The sequence below is a fragment of the Gouania willdenowi genome, chromosome 10 (genome assembly GCF_900634775.1).
Source record: "Gouania willdenowi chromosome 10, fGouWil2.1, whole genome shotgun sequence".
Classification (NCBI taxonomy): domain Eukaryota; kingdom Metazoa; phylum Chordata; class Actinopteri; order Blenniiformes; family Gobiesocidae; genus Gouania; species Gouania willdenowi.
In genome coordinates this window covers 8,778,855-8,796,762 of record NC_041053.1, presented here as the reverse complement: position 1 = coordinate 8,796,762, position 17,908 = coordinate 8,778,855, and positions in this window count along the sequence as shown.

The following is a 17,908-nucleotide window of genomic DNA, read 5'->3' as shown; positions in this document are numbered from 1 at the left end:
TAGTTCATTAATATCAAGGCCATATGTTAGAACAAGATCAAGAGTATGATTTAAACGATGAGTAGCTTCATTAATAGTTTGAAAAAAGCCAACTGAGTCTATTAGGGACATAAAGGCTGAGCTCAGGCTATCACTATCTTTGTCCACATGGATATTAAAATCTCCTACTATCAGTATTTTATCAGAACTGAGGACTAAGTTTGATATAAACTCAGAGAATTCTGATAGAAATTCAGAGTAAGGGCCTGGAGGACGGTAAATTATCGCAAATAAGACTGGCTGGCAGGTTTTTGATTTGATATGAGATAAATTTAGAACCAGGCTTTCAAAGGAAGTGTAATTGGCCTTTGGTTTAGGATAGATTAGGAGAGAGGAATGATAAATAGCTGCTACACCACCTCCACGGCCTATGTCTCGTGGCATATGAGTATTTAAATGACTGGGAGGAGTGGCTTCATTTAAACTAACATATTCATCTTGATACAGCCATGTTTCAGTTAAACAGAATAAATCAAAGTTATTTTCTGAGATAAGGTCATTTACTAGTAGAGATTTGGATCTCAGTGATCTAATATTTAATAGAGCACATCTAATGGTTTTATGTTTTGGTGTTTCTAGATTTGAGATTTTAATTTTTTTCAGATTTTTATAATTGATAGCTCTTTTATTTGATTTTATGTTAAAATCATTGTGAAATATGGGTCGGGGGACTGACACCGTCTCCATAAAATAATATTCATCACCATCACAACAGTTGTCATGGCGATGAACACAGCTATCCTGATAGCAATGGGAGGGAAACTGTCCTAAGGCAAGCGCAGAGGGGCGTGGAGGACTCCCCCTCTGTAACATGGTCTCATTCATGAGATGTCATAAATGTGCCATGTTTTCTGATAGTAGAGATGCTCCCTCCAAAGTAGGATGGATTCCATCTCTTCCTATCAGGTTCGGTTTTCCCCAGAAGGATCTCCAATTATCAATGAAGCCCACCTCGTTTTCTGGACACCACCTCGATAGCCAGCGGTTAAATGATGACATGCGGCTATACATGTCATCACTGGTCAGATTTGGTAAAGGACCAGAGAAAATTACGGAGTCCGACATTGTTTTAGCATAAGCACAAACTGATTCAATGTTCACTTTGGTTGCTTCCGACTGGCGACGTCGGGAGTCATTAGTGCCGACATGGAGGACTATCCTATCAAACTTACGATTACTCTTTGCCAGCAACTTTAGATTTGATTCTATGTCGCCCGCTCTGGCCCCTGGGATGCACCTCACAATGCCCGCTGACTTCGCTAGCTTCACGTTTCTCACTATGGAGTCGCCAATTATCAGAGTTTGTTCCCCGGTGAGTGTGTTGTCCTCACGGAGGGGGGAGAACCTGTTTGAGACGTGAACATGGTGGTATAAGTGAGATGGGACGGTAGCTAGAGGGTAACATGGGGTTTTTGTCTGCTTTAAGTAATAATTTAATGTTAGCTGTATTCATGTGGCCTCCTACGTAACCTTTATTTTTAATCTCTGTTACTACTCTGAAAAAGAGCGGAGCCAGCATTGACCAGAAGTGTTTTAAGAATTTGGCAAGGAAACCACCTGGACCGGGTGCTTTGCCTGTTGACATGCTATCCAAAACATTCTGTAGTTCTTGTATAAGGTTAATGGTGAGTCTAAGGTGGTTTTCTGATCTATGGTGAGCTGTGGTAGGTCTAAGTTATTGAGGAAGGTTTTAATATCTTCAGGATCAGGGTTTAAGTTTGATGAGTATAGGTTTTGATAGTAATCATGAAAAACCTTATTAATGTTGTAGGAGGATGAGTTATTATTAATGGGTTATATAACTAAGAATATTAATTATGATTATTAATATTACTTCAAATTTTGCGGGGTGCCACTCCTTTTAACAGGAGAAATATGTCTAAGTTTTTAGACTAAACTCATCAATGTGAAACCAGGGGAAAGTGAATTCTAACAGCAACATCTACACCATAACCACAGCTTTAATGAATCAGAGGAATCAAAGATTATGTTTAACATTTTATTCAAAAGTCAACAATTAACACAGTCAAAATATCAATTGAAATGGGATAATTAAATCATGATAAAATGCATTTCTAGGCTAATAAAAGTGAGGATTATATGTAATAAAGTGAAGTCACTAATCTAGGAGAATGCTAGTCTACCCAATATTGAATAAAAATGCAGGATACATATTCGAATAGTAAGATCATAAAATCAAAGAATAAAATCATAAAGAGAGCTCATAACAAAGAGTGGAGGACGGACAGGGGAGACGAACAAACATGAATGAGATGAACTGTGTGTGGATCATGTTGTGAGTGTGTGTAAGTTTGTAGTTATGGAAGTATGGATGTGATCTATTGTGGATGAAGTTTGCTGATGAAAGTCATTCAGGTACCTTGAAGATGATGTCAGGGTTGGACCTGGAGGTGCTGTTTGAAGCAATGTAGCAGGACGTGCCACCGTTGGGTTCTGTTGCGTTTCAACAGAGTGTAGCCCCTTCAGCCGATCCAAGCGGTTTCTGGCCTTCGCAGGTGGGTTAGAGAATGGCTCGTGGCTTACCACAGTGGGTCGCAGGCCGGGCTTTCGGCTGTTACGCACGTCACTAGGTGCTGGATTCGTCTGAACCAAACAGCTGTTCATTCCAAAAATCTAACTGTTTCAACTAAAAATAAAATGAAATAAGAGAAAAGGTGGGGAGGGAGTATTGAAACGCCAGCGTCCCAAAAACTGAAGTTTTCTGGCCGCGCGTCTTTTTTTAAAGAGAATTTGGAGACGCCTTTTGGAGGAGGTGTCTTGGTTGATCATTCTGAGATCATATCGGTGATTGGTCAATGTCTCTGCTTTCAGCTTGTGGGTGTGTCTCAAGTGATTGTATGTGAGTGGAGTGACAGACAACAAAGGAAGTTCCTAAACATAAAAGAATGCCTAATAATTAATTCCACATATTTCAAAACATCTTTTCAACATCATATCTTAATATATCATCTATAATGAAAGAGTTTGATACCAAACACGACTGGAAAATATCCTAGGAACACTTTAGGAACCGGTTAATAAATTTTACTTGTAATTACTCATAAACATAAATGTCAAAAATCATGTTATGCCTCTTCTTAACTATATGGTTGCAGTAGATACCTCAAACTAACTTTTGTGATGTTTTCTGGTAATTTTGAGCACTTTTTAAATGATAAACACTTTAAAATAGCATTCTGTTGGTTATTGATTTACATGAAAAGAGTGACATAAAACCGATACTATTTGCAATTTCAATTTCTGCAGGAACCCGTAACAATAATCCTTTCTTTTGTGACTTTCCAGTCAAGCACCTGTTTTTTGTTCTCATTTGAGCAGGAGAGCTAGGGTTATTCCAACGTCCTGTGTAACCATTGGTGTGGGTTCGGGAGGTGGCAACATCTGCAGGGGGTCGGAGCCCAGAGTTTGAAAACTTAGCATGTAAACATTGACTGACTGCTTCCTTTTGATCGTAATGTAGCAGAGAGGTGATAACAGGAGACAAACTGTTCTTGGATTCTCCTGTTCCTTTGTTCGGACAGGAAGGGGGAGTCGTAAAAAAAAAAGTTCGTACTGAATACTTCAAAGAGTTGGGTCAGTCTTTGCGGCTCCGGTATTGAGTTCAAAGGCCACATAGTGGGGTTAGCTATGCAACTCAAAGTTGCGGGGGCAGTGTAAACAGTTCGTGATAAAGAAACAGGCTCCTTGGTTAATTCCTGCTAGGAAGGGGGTCCTTACGCTTGATGTGGTTTAGTTCCCTACAATGTCCTGAGGTAAGTTTAAAGTTTGACCTGAATTGTCAGAAATTGCTGCTATAAAGGAATTTTCTTTGTTGTGTTTGAGCTGATTTGCTAAATATTTGCCTGATTTATTATTGAAATCAAAGTTTTTGTATTGCAATTGTTGCAGAATAAAATAATTTCTTTTAGATAAGATGATATCCAAATACATTTTTGTATTTTGGAGATTTTTGAATAAAAGTTCAGATGGGTTAGCTGCGTATTGTTCTGTAAGTTTCTTAATTTTTTCTTCAGTTGTTTTTTATGCTATCTGTTCCTGTTTTTTCTTGTAAGAAGAATATGATATAATCTTCCCTCTGATGACAGCCTTGCCGTAAGGACGTTGACATTTCCAGAGAATTGTTCGTTAATAGAAAGTCCTCCCATTCTTTTCTTATAATTTTTCCAAATTCACTGTCATTAAGTACTGAAGTATTAAATCGCCATAGAGAGGATAAATTCTGCTTCGAGTCACACTTCAGGGTGATGGATATTGGCGCATGATCGCTAATGATTATAGGATGTATTTTAGAGGAAATCTTATGTGCGATGGAATTATTTGAGAGAAAAAAATAAATTCGAGAGAAGGATTATGTACAGGGGAGAAGAAGGTGTATTCTTTTTTAGTTGGGTTGTTCAGTCTCCATACGTCTCCTATTCCAAAATCTTCCATGTAATTCATTAATACTTTAGCAGATCGAGATGGTTTTGTATTCGAACACTTACTGGATCTGTCTAATGATGTGTTGAGTGCCAGATTTATGTCACCTCCAATGATTAATGATGAGTCTGCAGAAAGGTCTTATAACTCCGAAAAAACTCTATGGAAGAAATCAGGGTCGTCATTATTGGGGCATAGAGATTAAGAATTGTGAAACATTTATTGTTTCACATAGACCCAGAGAGTCTATGGTGGAGCATAATAAACATAATCAACTCCACCATAGACCCTCTGGGTCTAAGGTGGAGTTGATTATGTTAAAGAGTAATCTTTTGTTGAAAAGAACAGAGACTCCTCGTTTTTTGGAATTGAAATATGAATTATATATCTTGCTAAAATTTGAGTCTGTCAGAGATTTTTCTTCTGATTTAAGTAAGTGAGTTTATTGAAAGAAAACAATGTCTACATTTAATCTTGATACATAATAAAAAATCTTAATCTTTTTAGCCTGCGAGCGAATGCCACGCACATTCCAGGATACTATTGAAAAGTGAGACATGGAAAGTAATGGTGATTAGTCCATACAAATGTAAGCATAACCCGAAGTCTGTGAGCATTGGTGCACAGCAGTGTCGTAGAGAGCTTGGATGCAAGATAAAAAGAGGAGAAATACTTATGCAATATCACTGCAGGGTAAGGGGCTGGATTGAAAAGGTTAGTGAAAAGCACAAACATACTATAACAACAAACACTATCAGAAGAGAAAGACAAGAAAGGGGTGGTTATTTTAAGTGTAGGATGGGGAGGGGGGTGTTGTGTGAATGTGAAAGAAAAAAAGGGTTAGGGATTGGAGAAGAAAGAGTTGACATGGGGGTAGAGAGTGTCCTGTGAGACTGTACGTGCCTATGTGTGTTTACCAACATCTGTGCAAATATATAGCATACATACACACACATCCATTTACGTATATAGACACATTTTTTAAATTTTTAATTTGATTCACTTTTTATTTTATTTTAATTATTTTTAATTATTATTCATATTTTTTCTAATTTATTTATTTTATTTGTATTTTATTTATATATATATATATATATATATATATATGAATACATATACATACACGCACATACATACACATTTATTTTACCTTTAAAATGGTGCTATCTTAACTTCACCACAATTGGAGAATTATCCTTTCAATATTGATTTACCTGTATTTTTTTGTTTATTGTTTTTTTTGATTGTGTGTTTTTTTTATTTTATTTTTTTTTTATTTGTTTTTCTTAGTAGGTGATGTTCGAATCCCTAAATAGTTGACCATCTATGTAAAGCTTGTCTCCGCCCAGTTTTGAATTTTTGCCTCTTTGTCTGTTTTCTTTGAAGAAGAAGGTTTTTCGACGTTCATTGATGTTTATTTTATGATATCCACAGATATTCTAACTATTTTACACTGTTCAGTTTCCACTTCTCTGAAATGTTCTGTACTGCTGTAAGTGCTGTTTTTTATTTTAATACAAAAAACATTTGTTGTAGAAAAAAATCCAGAAAAGCATGAATATAGTTTACTTAAATTCAAGTTTGCACTTTGTGAACAATGCAATCATAATATTGTTTATTCATATCACACATTATGTTAGCACTCAGTGAAGGAAATAATAAACACTATTTTAAGCTCATTTATCATTTTTATTGATTCAGTCATACCAAAATCCATTTAAGTTGGAAAATGTTTCTTCTCATGTCAAATATTGTTAGGCCATTAATTTAGATTAATTAATTGCATGATTCTTTAAAATTGAGTCCCAACACTAATTTATTTGTATTGTTTATGTGCTGCGTGACGTGGAATGTTGTTTTACTTCCTGGGGATTTCAAAGTGATGTATTTCATGGTAGTTATCACTTTAACCAAACCCAAACCCTGAATAAAGTGCTGTAAAAAGATGCGACTGCACAAAATAACTTCCAATGGAAACACAGTGAGTGTGAAATGCATGATTATTTTGTTGTGGTTTATGACTTCTGACATCATCAATATTCTGTTGAGTCTCTTCTCTTTCCCATAGGCTGGATCTTTTCTTTTTTTTTAATGACGTATTCTGCTCTACCTTAGTTATTTATCCGTTAGAATCTGGGCGTTGTGTGGCGTGCTGACTCAGCACTGTTGAGACAGAGGAGCGAGGGCCACAGAGCAGACAAATCTGCTCTCCATCTTGTCGAATGGCCGCAGTTTTAAATCTCCAACATTGTGTTGAGCAGAGCTTTGCTAACCTCAGACAGCCACCTCTGTGGCACCGCTATCACTCACCTGTGTGTATGTGTGTGTGTGTGTGTGAGTAGACCATGCTGCAGATAACCTGATGTTATTGATGCTCAGGCCACAGCACAGAAACACACCTCTTGGGGCTTTCTCTTCTTTCCTCTTTTCTTCTTTTCTTTTCTTTCTCTTCCCATTTTTTTGCCACTTTTTCCAAACCAATCAACTTCTTTTTCTTATTCACTCATTTTCTAAATAACCTCCCGTTATTTCCTCTTCGTTTATCTCTCTTTGCTTCTCTCATTCTCTCTCTCTCTTTCTACCCATTTATCTAAATCTGCTCTCCTGAACTGCTACTTATCACAATTCTTGGTCGTTCTCCATCCACTGTTCTAGATTTTAATTTTCTTTCGATTAATGTCCTCCTTTTCTTTCCTAATGCCTTCAGCTTTCAGCTATGAGGCTCACTGATGTCAATCAGCACACTCACATAGGTAATTGTAGTTATTTGGAATTTAACTGAACTAATTCAAAAAAGTGTTGATTTACTTCACCATCACTTGGATCAGCGTAGCAACCCAGTCTCACTGCAAAATGTGTTATAGAAACATGTTCACAAGCAATATTGTAGGCATTTTACGTATGAGGCTCTTAAAAAGTAAGATGCTTTCAGTTTCTTCCACCCAGTCTTTTCAATAGGCTGACGTCACGTGACTGCTGCTACATGGCGGACATCTCGTATATTTTAGTGCATATTGCCTTATTTCAAGATAGATTATATGAGAACAGCATTAATGTCACCTGATTTCCTCTCAGGGATCAATGGTTCACTGAATCTGAGCAGGTTTATTGATTACGTTTTGATCAACATAGTTTAAATTACCCTAATTTAAATTATCCTGATGACATCATTCCAGACTGTAATGATTACACAAAACTAAATGGACACAAGGATGCATCAGTTATTTCACCACTCGGGCCCAAAATATTTGACAGTATCATTAACCTATGATGTTTAAGATTATACAATCCCTGGCAGCGATGGTCTCGTCCACAACAACCGAACAACTTGCCCCATGGATCTTCTGTAGCTCTGATGAGATGCTGTTTGAATGTAACACTAATAACGTTGCTCCAACGGACTTTTATTTTCTAAATTGGAAGCTCCCGCTGAAACGGTTGTACTTGAGGTAGCTTGCTGACCGTACTTATGAGGCATGGACAAAAGGCTGGAGTATAAAGGACATGGACTGAGCACAGTTCACCAAGACAAATTCCTCGTGTGTATTCAATACATTACTTGGTCAATAAAGTTGATTCTGATTCTGATTCTGATTCTTAGTTAGCTAGGTACAACAGTTTGAACACTGAGCAGGTGAAGATGATTAAAGCTGATCACGTTCACTGCTGCACTACATGAAAAACGGTCACTGGTGGCTCTGTCTTTAGGAGTCAGTGACAGTGTTTGTGGTGATTTAGGTGGCGTTTCATGCAGCTAGGACAGGGCAGTGCACCTAATAAGCGGTCACTGGAAACATTTCACCATAAAAAAAAAACATTAATTGCCCCACGGTTTCATGCCGATTCTGTTTATTTCCGCGTTTAACCGTTTCCATTGGTCAGTTCCGTGATTCCATCCGCAATTCCGTAGAATCCGGCACTTACATACGTAGAATCCTGCACGCACATATGTAGAATCCTGCACGCACATATATAGAATCCTGCACGCACATAAGTAGAATCCCGCACTCACATAGGTAGAATCCTGCACGCACATATATAGAATCCTGCACGCACATAAGTAGAATCCTGCGCGCACATATATAGAATCCTGCACGCACATATATAGAATCCTGCACGCACATATGTAGAATCCTGCACGCACATATATAGAATCCTGTACGCACATATGTAGAATCCTGCACGCACATATATAGAATCCTGCACGCACATATATAGAATAGATGTCTCTGGTCTTTGGAGAGAGCAGATGTGTTTTCATTCGCTCCGATAACACGACCTTGGCTACAGCTGAACAGCCTGAAAAATTGGGCCCAAGACTGAAGGAAAATGCAGGAAGGCCCTTCAGAACCCAATTCGGGTTTGGAAGAGGTCAAGGAGATGGTATGCGAGGGTCTACGAAACCTATCTGCTGAGATAAAGTCGTTGGAAAAGACGCTGGAAAACTCACTGGAAAACCTACAAAGCGAAGCAAAGGTACTGAAAGAAAAGAATGAAAGAAATGCTGAAGAGATAAAATTGTTGAACGCCAGGGTTGAACAGCTGGAACAAAAGGAAAGAGAGAAAGATGTCATCATCACAGGCCTAAAGATAAAACCCAGGAGCCACGCGAGTGACGAAGAAACAAAATCGATTGAACAACAGGTCATTGACTACCTGGAGTCGAAGGACATTGTCCTGAAGCCTGACAACATCAACTTCTGCCATCTCCTGCCAAAGAAAAATGATAATAGAGTTGTAAAAATAACCTTCACGAATATGAAATTCAAAGGAGAACTACTGAAGCAAGGAAATAAACTCAAGGGAACGAAGGTGTACATCAATGAAAACCTGACGAAACAAAATGCAAGCATTGCATGGAAGGCACGCCAAATAAAAAAAGGAGGAAAAATTGTGAAGACTTGGACAAGAAACTGCAGGATTTACATCATACCACTGGGAGAAGAAGACGGAAAACCAATCCTCATCAAAACGATGGAAGACTTGGGAAAATACGAAGGATCCACCTAAACAACAACATTACTGATGGTAATCATGGATATGGACCCAGATTTATATAAACACTGGAAACAAAACTCACTGTGATTATTTTACGGATACTGAATTAAATGTGGAAACCAAGAGTAAAAAAGGTCTGTCATTTATTCATTTTAATTGCTAGGTGGTGGGGTGATTAAGGATTACATTAAATTTAAATTCAAAGTGTTTATTGTCATATGTGCAGTTAGAAACACTTTTCCTGTACAATGAAATTACTACCTTGCTTATGAACTAAGATATAATACAATGAAATTACTACCTTGCTTATGAACTAAGATATAATAATGTGTTTATACAAGTTAAATCTAACAGTGGAAAATACAACACTGCCAATAGAACTAACAACAGCTGGATTAACCTTCATGTAGAGACAAAACAAGCTGCAAACTTGTGTGTCCAAAAGAGACATTCCCGAGTGGTGACATTATGGATGAAAAGGGAAAAAAAAAAAACAACTTCCAAACAACTTCGAAAGAGGAACTATTCTTGAACTGGAGGAATGCTAACAACGTCTGGCAGGGAACAAGGCCAACACGAACAACAACAGAGAGGAAGAGGAATAAAAACAAGACAACACTGACTACAGATGAGAATACACAAAAAAGGACTGTTCAGAACAACTCAAGAATGTTTGACCAGAGAGACATGTAAACCCATGTAAATTTGCGATGGTAAAACAGGGGACGGGACCCAGATAAGCAAACTGCTTCTCTCGTCTCCTTTTTCGGCATGTACAAAAAAATGTAAAAAAAAAAAAAAGGTGAATGTAACCATGTCGGAAATAAACTGAATAAATAAATAAAAAAAATAAATAAATAATCCTGTACGCACATATGTAGAATCCTGCACGCACATATATAGAATCCTGCACGCACATATATAGAATCCTGTACGCACATATGTAGAATCCTGCACGCACATATATAGAATCCTGTACGCACATATATAGAATCCTGCACGCACATATATAGAATCCTGCACGCACATATATAGAATCCTGCACGCACATAAGTAGAATCCCGCACTCACATAGGTAGAATCCTGCACGCACATATGTAGAATCCTGCACGCACATATGTAGAATCCTGCACGCACATATGTAGAATCCTGCACGCACATAAGTAGAATCCTGCACGCACATAAGTAGAATCCTGCACGCACATATGTAGAATCCTGCACGCACATATGTAGAATCCTGCACGCACATAAGTAGAATCCTGCACGCACATAAATAGATGAGACAACCTTGGCTTTAGCCTTGGCTGGCTGGGGAGCCGAAAGGGAGATAAGCAATGTGTTTTTGATTCAGGCTATGTCAAATTTTAATAACCTTACTGTCCAGTGTCTTTCTGCTGTAATCCAATGAGTGGCCTAACTATACTACTTCCGAGCCGGACCTCCAACTTCTCCCAATTGTTATCCATAACGTGTAGACGATCCAGCTCTTGCTTGCTTTTGATATCGATCAACACATGAGTCTGAGTGTTCATAATAATAATAACGATGATGATGAAAGTAAAAAATAAACAATTCATGCAATTCACGGTTGTAACATCACTTCCGGTACATTCCAAGTGTCCTTAGAAACACATTAGCAACAGGATAAAGCATGATAAACTGAATAAAAATAAGGGTTCATTTCTCACTAGAAATGTCCTCAAAACAAAGCAAAAGCCACAAGCTCTATAGCACTGTAAGGTAGTGGCCTAACGTTGCCACAAGGTGTCGCTTTGTAGTCCTTTGAGTTCGGCTGTACAAGTAATTTGTCCCTCACAGGGCGCCATAGTTTGCATTAATCTTGAGCGTGGGGGCCATTTTGTTTCACTGTTTTCTGTCATTTAAAAGGTGAGCATGGTATTTTGTTCTCTCTGTAAAATATAAATGTTTAAACTTAAAACGGCCACACAGCCAATATCTTTAATAGATGTGTTAATGTAAGATGCTTATGTACCGATTTGTGTGTGTTTTATACAGTTGTACTTGTGTTTTGTGTGGTAAGAATGAACCACCTTTTCAGATTAGCGTTAGCATTTTGTTAGCAGGGTGCATGTGTTAGAAATAGCTTTTAATTTCTCAAGGTTTTTTTTTTTTTAATTTCATTAATTCAGTTATTTCTAAATTGTAACTGGAAGTTTGTTGATTACCTCCTGATGTTATAAGTGCCTTTTTAAGTGAATGTGCAGAACTTTATTTTTTATTAATAGATTTATATTTTATTTATGTATTCTATGCAATTTATGTTAAGTACAATGATATTTTTGCACTCATTTTCTATTTCATTGTTTTCTGTCATTTATAAGGTGTGATACGTGGATGTGGAGTCGTTATATGAGCAGTGTGAACCTAAATAAAAGCTCCTGGTCCCAGCCACAATCTGAAATGAATCTCCGGTGCTTTGTCTTCCTGCATCACACCTACCCCAAACTAACATCAAACCCAACGCAGAGTCACAGAGTACTGAGGGAGGCCTGCCATCACCGATTGGGTTACAGCACAATGCTTTCTCTTTCTCAAACGGGGCTGACAGGTGGTCACGTGACCTGAGGTAGGCCACATAGAAAACACTGGGCAAATCACATGTAGTATTTCCAGTCTATGGGTGTTATGCAAGTCACAAGTAAGTCCCAAGTCCTTACCCTCAAGTCTCGAGTCAAGTCCCAGGTCCTACCATTTGAGTTTGGAGTCCTTTTAATAACAGAGTACTGGTAATAATATTTACACAGACCAAACATGTTCCAGCCTCAAATGCAAACTTGTTTCCAATTTTGAGCGGCTGGCATGTCCACCAAATAAAATGTATAGCAGATATTTTTGTATATTCTGATATAGTAGATAAAGCTATATTAATATTCACTACACCACATTTCAGTTTCCTATGTAGTGTAGTTCCTGAGATATTGGAAGTTGAAAATGGAAGAAAAATAAGGATGAGCTAAAATCCACACATACCCCCCTCACTAAATTGGCCATATATTTCAAAAAATGTTCATACGATGAAACAAAAAATGTACATTGTGCAATGTACACTTTCCTTCCAGTGGTCATCTGAAGACTTTCCCCCCCTAACAATATAGCTTCATAATCACATATAGGAATAATTATTACATTGTGGGAAAAAGGAATGCTGCAGTGATACATTTTCATTAAGGCCAATGCTCATGAGAAGCAGTAATAAAATTAGCTGGCAATCACTAATAGAGTCAATTACTACACATTAGCAAGCCAAGGACACACACACACACTATAATTATTCTAATAGGATTTTCACTCTATTCAGCCTGGCTTGTTGCTTTAATAACACTATTACAACCTAAATATAACCTCAATTTATTCCCACCTGCTACAGCGATGCAGCCCACCACTGTGCTCGGCGTGTGTGTGCATGTTGGGGTTAATAAGCTGGCGTGTGTTTTGGAGGAGGCACTTGGCCTGGCTGCTCCCTCTCTTTGTCTCTGAGCGTGGCGCTGACAGCAGGAGAATGGCCTCCAGAGAATCTTTGTTTTCTATTAGCTAACGCTGCCCTCTGCGTTTCCTTAACTCCTCTCTTCATTTTGCATTGAAATTAAATTGGCCGAGGGAGATGTGAATAAATACATGTCCGTCACTCCTTTTATCAGGCCTACATGTAGGAGCACTATGCTCCTTTCTTCACCATATACTTTAATTCCCTGTAACATGAGAATTAATTACAGTGAATCTGCATCTGAATGGGACACGCTGCCGGCCTGGACGAGATCTGTCTAAAGAAAGTGAATTGCTGCTGTTCTGAATCGGGGCGTGTGTGAAAAAGTTGTGACATTCTGCAGAACTGCTGTAACAACTTTATTTTATTCCAGCATCCCACACTCAGCAAGGACCCCATTTGGTGTTGTGAGACACTGGGAGGGGGTCGCCAAATGTCTTCAAGAAAATAGCTATTTTTTTCTGAACAGTTTAAGCCCATTTTTGCTTATTTTTACTCTTTTTCTGCAACTAGACCAAACTTGTCATATTTTAACCCATTTTCATCACTTTTTCTTATAATATTTTTGCTCCTTTTAATGTATTTATGATAAATTACTCCCATTACTGCCACTTCTCCAACAAATGTTAATGCCTTTCCTGCACATTTTATTTTACTTTCAAGACATATCAGGCACTTAAAAACTCTTTCCACCACTTTTCCTACTTAATGTTGCACATGTTGACCCATTATTGTCACTTTTAACTTCTTTTCACAATATTTCATGCTTATTTTTGCCAAATTAACCACATTCACGATTTTCATGCCCATTAATTGCCAGGTTAAACAACTTATTTCTTCTTATCCCTCTGTTTCTCACTTTTTCTGTCCGTTTTTTTGGCCACTCTAATTTGCAACTTTTACCCAAAGTAATTGACGTTTACTTGAATATTCCTTGTATGGGATAAATACAATATAATAAATAAATATGTTGGTTTAAAAGGTTTACAATTTTATTTATCTCTTTAAAACAAAGACTTAAAAACAATCTGAAATCAGTGGTGACTCAATTCAATCTGTCCTTAAAAAATCTCACATAAACCTTCTTAAAATTGATCAATTATTAAACAATGAGAAACATTTCCTAGAAATGAAAATAAAAAAAAAAACTTAAGGCTTTCAGAACTTAAAATTTTCATTAAATCTACACTTCAATAAATAACCTTTTCAATTACATCCACTGTTATTTGGTCTCTTTTAATCTCTCTCTCTGCTTCACTTTCTCTTTTCCTCGTGTGTGATGATTTCAATAAAACAAAGTGGTGTCTTTAATGATTCCATCACCTGTGAGTAAAATCACCGTAAATTACCATTTTATCTACAAAGAGCAACTCCTTAGCCTCCAGAAACTGGTGTAATTTCTCAGATAGAGCAAATATTATCAGAGTTATGGTCTTTTAATTACCATGTTCCCCGAAATGCGTTCAAGTTCCCTGGGAACGGACAGGACTTGAAAAGAGGAGATACCCAAGTAAAACCGGATGTATTGTCACCCTACCTTTAAAAAAAAAAAAAAACATACTTATGTTCACCTAAATCAATTAGTTTGGATGAACTTACAAGTTAATCACATCTAATTGATCTTCCTTAACTTTACGGCGAGTTTGCATTTTTTAAGTAAAGTCAATGTATTATTCTTTACAGTGACGAGAAAATGTTAATGTGTCTTCCTCTGTGTTTGGACACAGCAGAGTCTGTACAGCACTGGTCCCCAACCAGTCACTGCTTCTCAAGTCTCAAGTCATGTCACTAAAGTCTTGAGTCAAGGCCATTCAAGTCAAAAGTCCTCAACTTTAATTTCCAAGTTTTGACAAGTCATGACAACATAATTTATATTTATTTATAAACAATGAACTACTTGAACAGATAACATTGTCTAATAATCAGTAACGTGCCGTGAGCACTAGGGTAGGGTAGACAGGGTGTTCCAAATTGAGACCACCAATGTCAAAACCAATGACAATTTCATATGTTTCTGCTGGCAAGTGTTAATTCAATTCAATTCAACTTTATTTGTACAGCGCAATTTACAACAAAGTCATCTCAATGCGCTTATCAATATATATCATTCATAATAAGAAAGAAAAAAACACAACAAGATCCACATGAACAAGCATTTAGCCATCTGACTAAATCAGCATTGTAAAACACCATTAAAGAAACATAAACAATTATTTAATATAGCCTCCATACTCTCTCAACAAAATATATCTCATGACACGGCTTCGTATAACAACAATAACAACAACTCAGAAAAGCCTCAGTGAGGAGCATCTACAAAGCCAATCATTCTATTCACTGTATAAAATATGAACAATGTTCTGAAGGTTTGGTAGCTCAGGTGTTGGTCTCCCATCTTTTAAAAGCTGTCATTTTATCTAAAAAAAAAAGTTTCTTTATCGTCTCTAGCGCTGTCATCATGACTGTAGTCTTATCCCGCTTTTAGCTAGAGAACGTAGCAGCAGCGGTCACGTGATATTAATTCACTAATACACTGTGAATTTACGTATAGCATTTAGCATAGCGCGGTTACGTCCAAAGGCAGCATAGAGAGCTGCCTTTTTACATAAATGGTTGTCTTCTTGGGGACCTGACTGCGCATGCGCAAACACATAAAAACACGCTATGGGAACAGAGGCAGAGCAGCAATGTGATTTTGAGAGGGGGTGTGGCCTCCTCCTGCCTTAAATTGGTTAGGAAATAGTGATGTTGAGCGATTTGGGCTATGAAAAGCACAAAATGCTGACGCTTTCAAACTTATAGGTATTGTAGGCTATCAAAAATTGAAAAATAAATAATTTATAATTATATTATAATTAAAACAAATAATCAAAATATTCACCCTTGGGTAGGCACTGCCTACCTTGCCTACCCTGACTGCATGTCACTGCTAATAATAGTGATATAATCTGACATAATGCTTTTATGAATACCTCAATCTAGTGTTGTTTTAGATTTTAAAATGTCACTTCCTCTGTTGACAAACAAACCATAATAATACGTAGAACCGGGCATAATTTTTCAAGGAAGGAAGGCTGTTAATAATTTAATGCTCCTGCAGCTGTGATAAACATACAAGCGCCTGAAGCAGTGTGTTCACGCCCACTCATGCATATGCATGAAGGCCCAAAAAACAGCCTGTTTTTAGAAGCTTCATGAAAATGACTTTTCAGAGGGCTAAAACTCAAGAAAACAGGCAAGTTTGGGAAAATAAATTTCAAGTACTATGTAGTTGGAGTTCTTAGAACAATTGGAGATGGGTAAAAATAGCACAATACTGGACCTTTAAAGAGTAACTAAACCCCTGCTTTCTGCTGACCTGCGAGAAGGAGGAAATTAAAAAATGTCATTATTATGGTCGTTACTCCTGACGCAGTAAGACAAGCCCACTCAGGCAGCCGGTCAGTACTACTACACACAATATACAGCCCACAATCAAGCACACAGCCCCACAGACACTATATTACTCATAAACAGTCCCTGCTCTACTCCTGCCATGAGCCTCTGAACACCGCGGCAACACACACACACACACACACACACACACACACAAAGACACACAGCAGCGAGAAGTACATGCACGTCCACGCACAACACAGAGACCAACGGGGATAAACACACAATGTGTCTGGACATATACACATAGCTTGATCAACCCTCAGATTAGACCTGAATCTGATCTTTATAGAAGCACAAAGTCAAAAATATCACTGCAGGAATGCACGGAGCATGTACAGAGCATGAAGTTCCACATTAGGGCTGTGAATCAGAGCCATATAGAGAGAGTTACTTCAATGCTTTAATGCAACTCTGTGTGCATTAAAGCATGTTAGTGGATTGTCCCCCACTAAACTAGTAGATTAAGGGATCATTATCAGATAACACATGAGGATATGTTGATGTGGAATTAGAGAAAATACTTTTAAACGTGATTTATTTTGCTGTAGTAAATTAAATTAATGAATTTATTATTATTATTATTATTATTATTATTATTATTATTATTATAGTGTTATGAAGGGCAGGGTTGCATACACATTGTAAACAGATTTAATTCAATGCATTATGTTGCTGATGCTAATCCTTCTCTGTCATGTTGACCGTCATTGATAGTCACCTGTCAGACTCCTTTTTGTCTGTCCCAGAGCTTTTTCAAGGGTATATAATATATAGATATCTGATAGTCTGATAGATTAAGATTACATAGGCCCTTAATTACCATGGGATTACTGAAATGGAAGAACAAAGGGTTAGGGTTAAGACTATAACTAAAAAAATTTAACCCCCCCCCCACCCTTCCCCCCTTCTATATAGAAGTTGGTTGCATGCAGCTTGTATGCAGTATGTAGAAATGGCCCCTCCCCTCCCCGCTCCCCCATGTATGGAATTTAACAATCAGAAGCGAGGATTTGGAGACAGTGGCTGTGTCTTTTTATATGAAAGTCATTTTTTTTCACTGTAAAGGCAGGATGCTGAAATTTGTCTCCACAGATTGTTAGAAAAAGGTTGTTAGAGTCATTTATGAACAAAAATAATCATGGAGAGTGATTCTCCTTGTTCATATTATAACGCTTTGTGGAAATGAGGATCAAGAGCTGACAGCTGATGCAGTGGCCAAGCGGTTAATGTATTTTACAAAATCTACAATCTGTATAATGTGACGAAGCAATATAACAATGAATGTATGTGAACTGTCTCATAAAAATGAAGATTTTCACAAGCTCACATCACATTTTACAAGCTTTCACATTTTGCAACATATCTACCTTCATAGTTGTATGGCTATTAGCAGTGACGTGCCGTCAGGGTAAGCAAGGTAGGCAGTGCCTACCCAAGGGTGAATTGATATTTTGATTATTTGTTTTAATTATAATATAATTATAAATG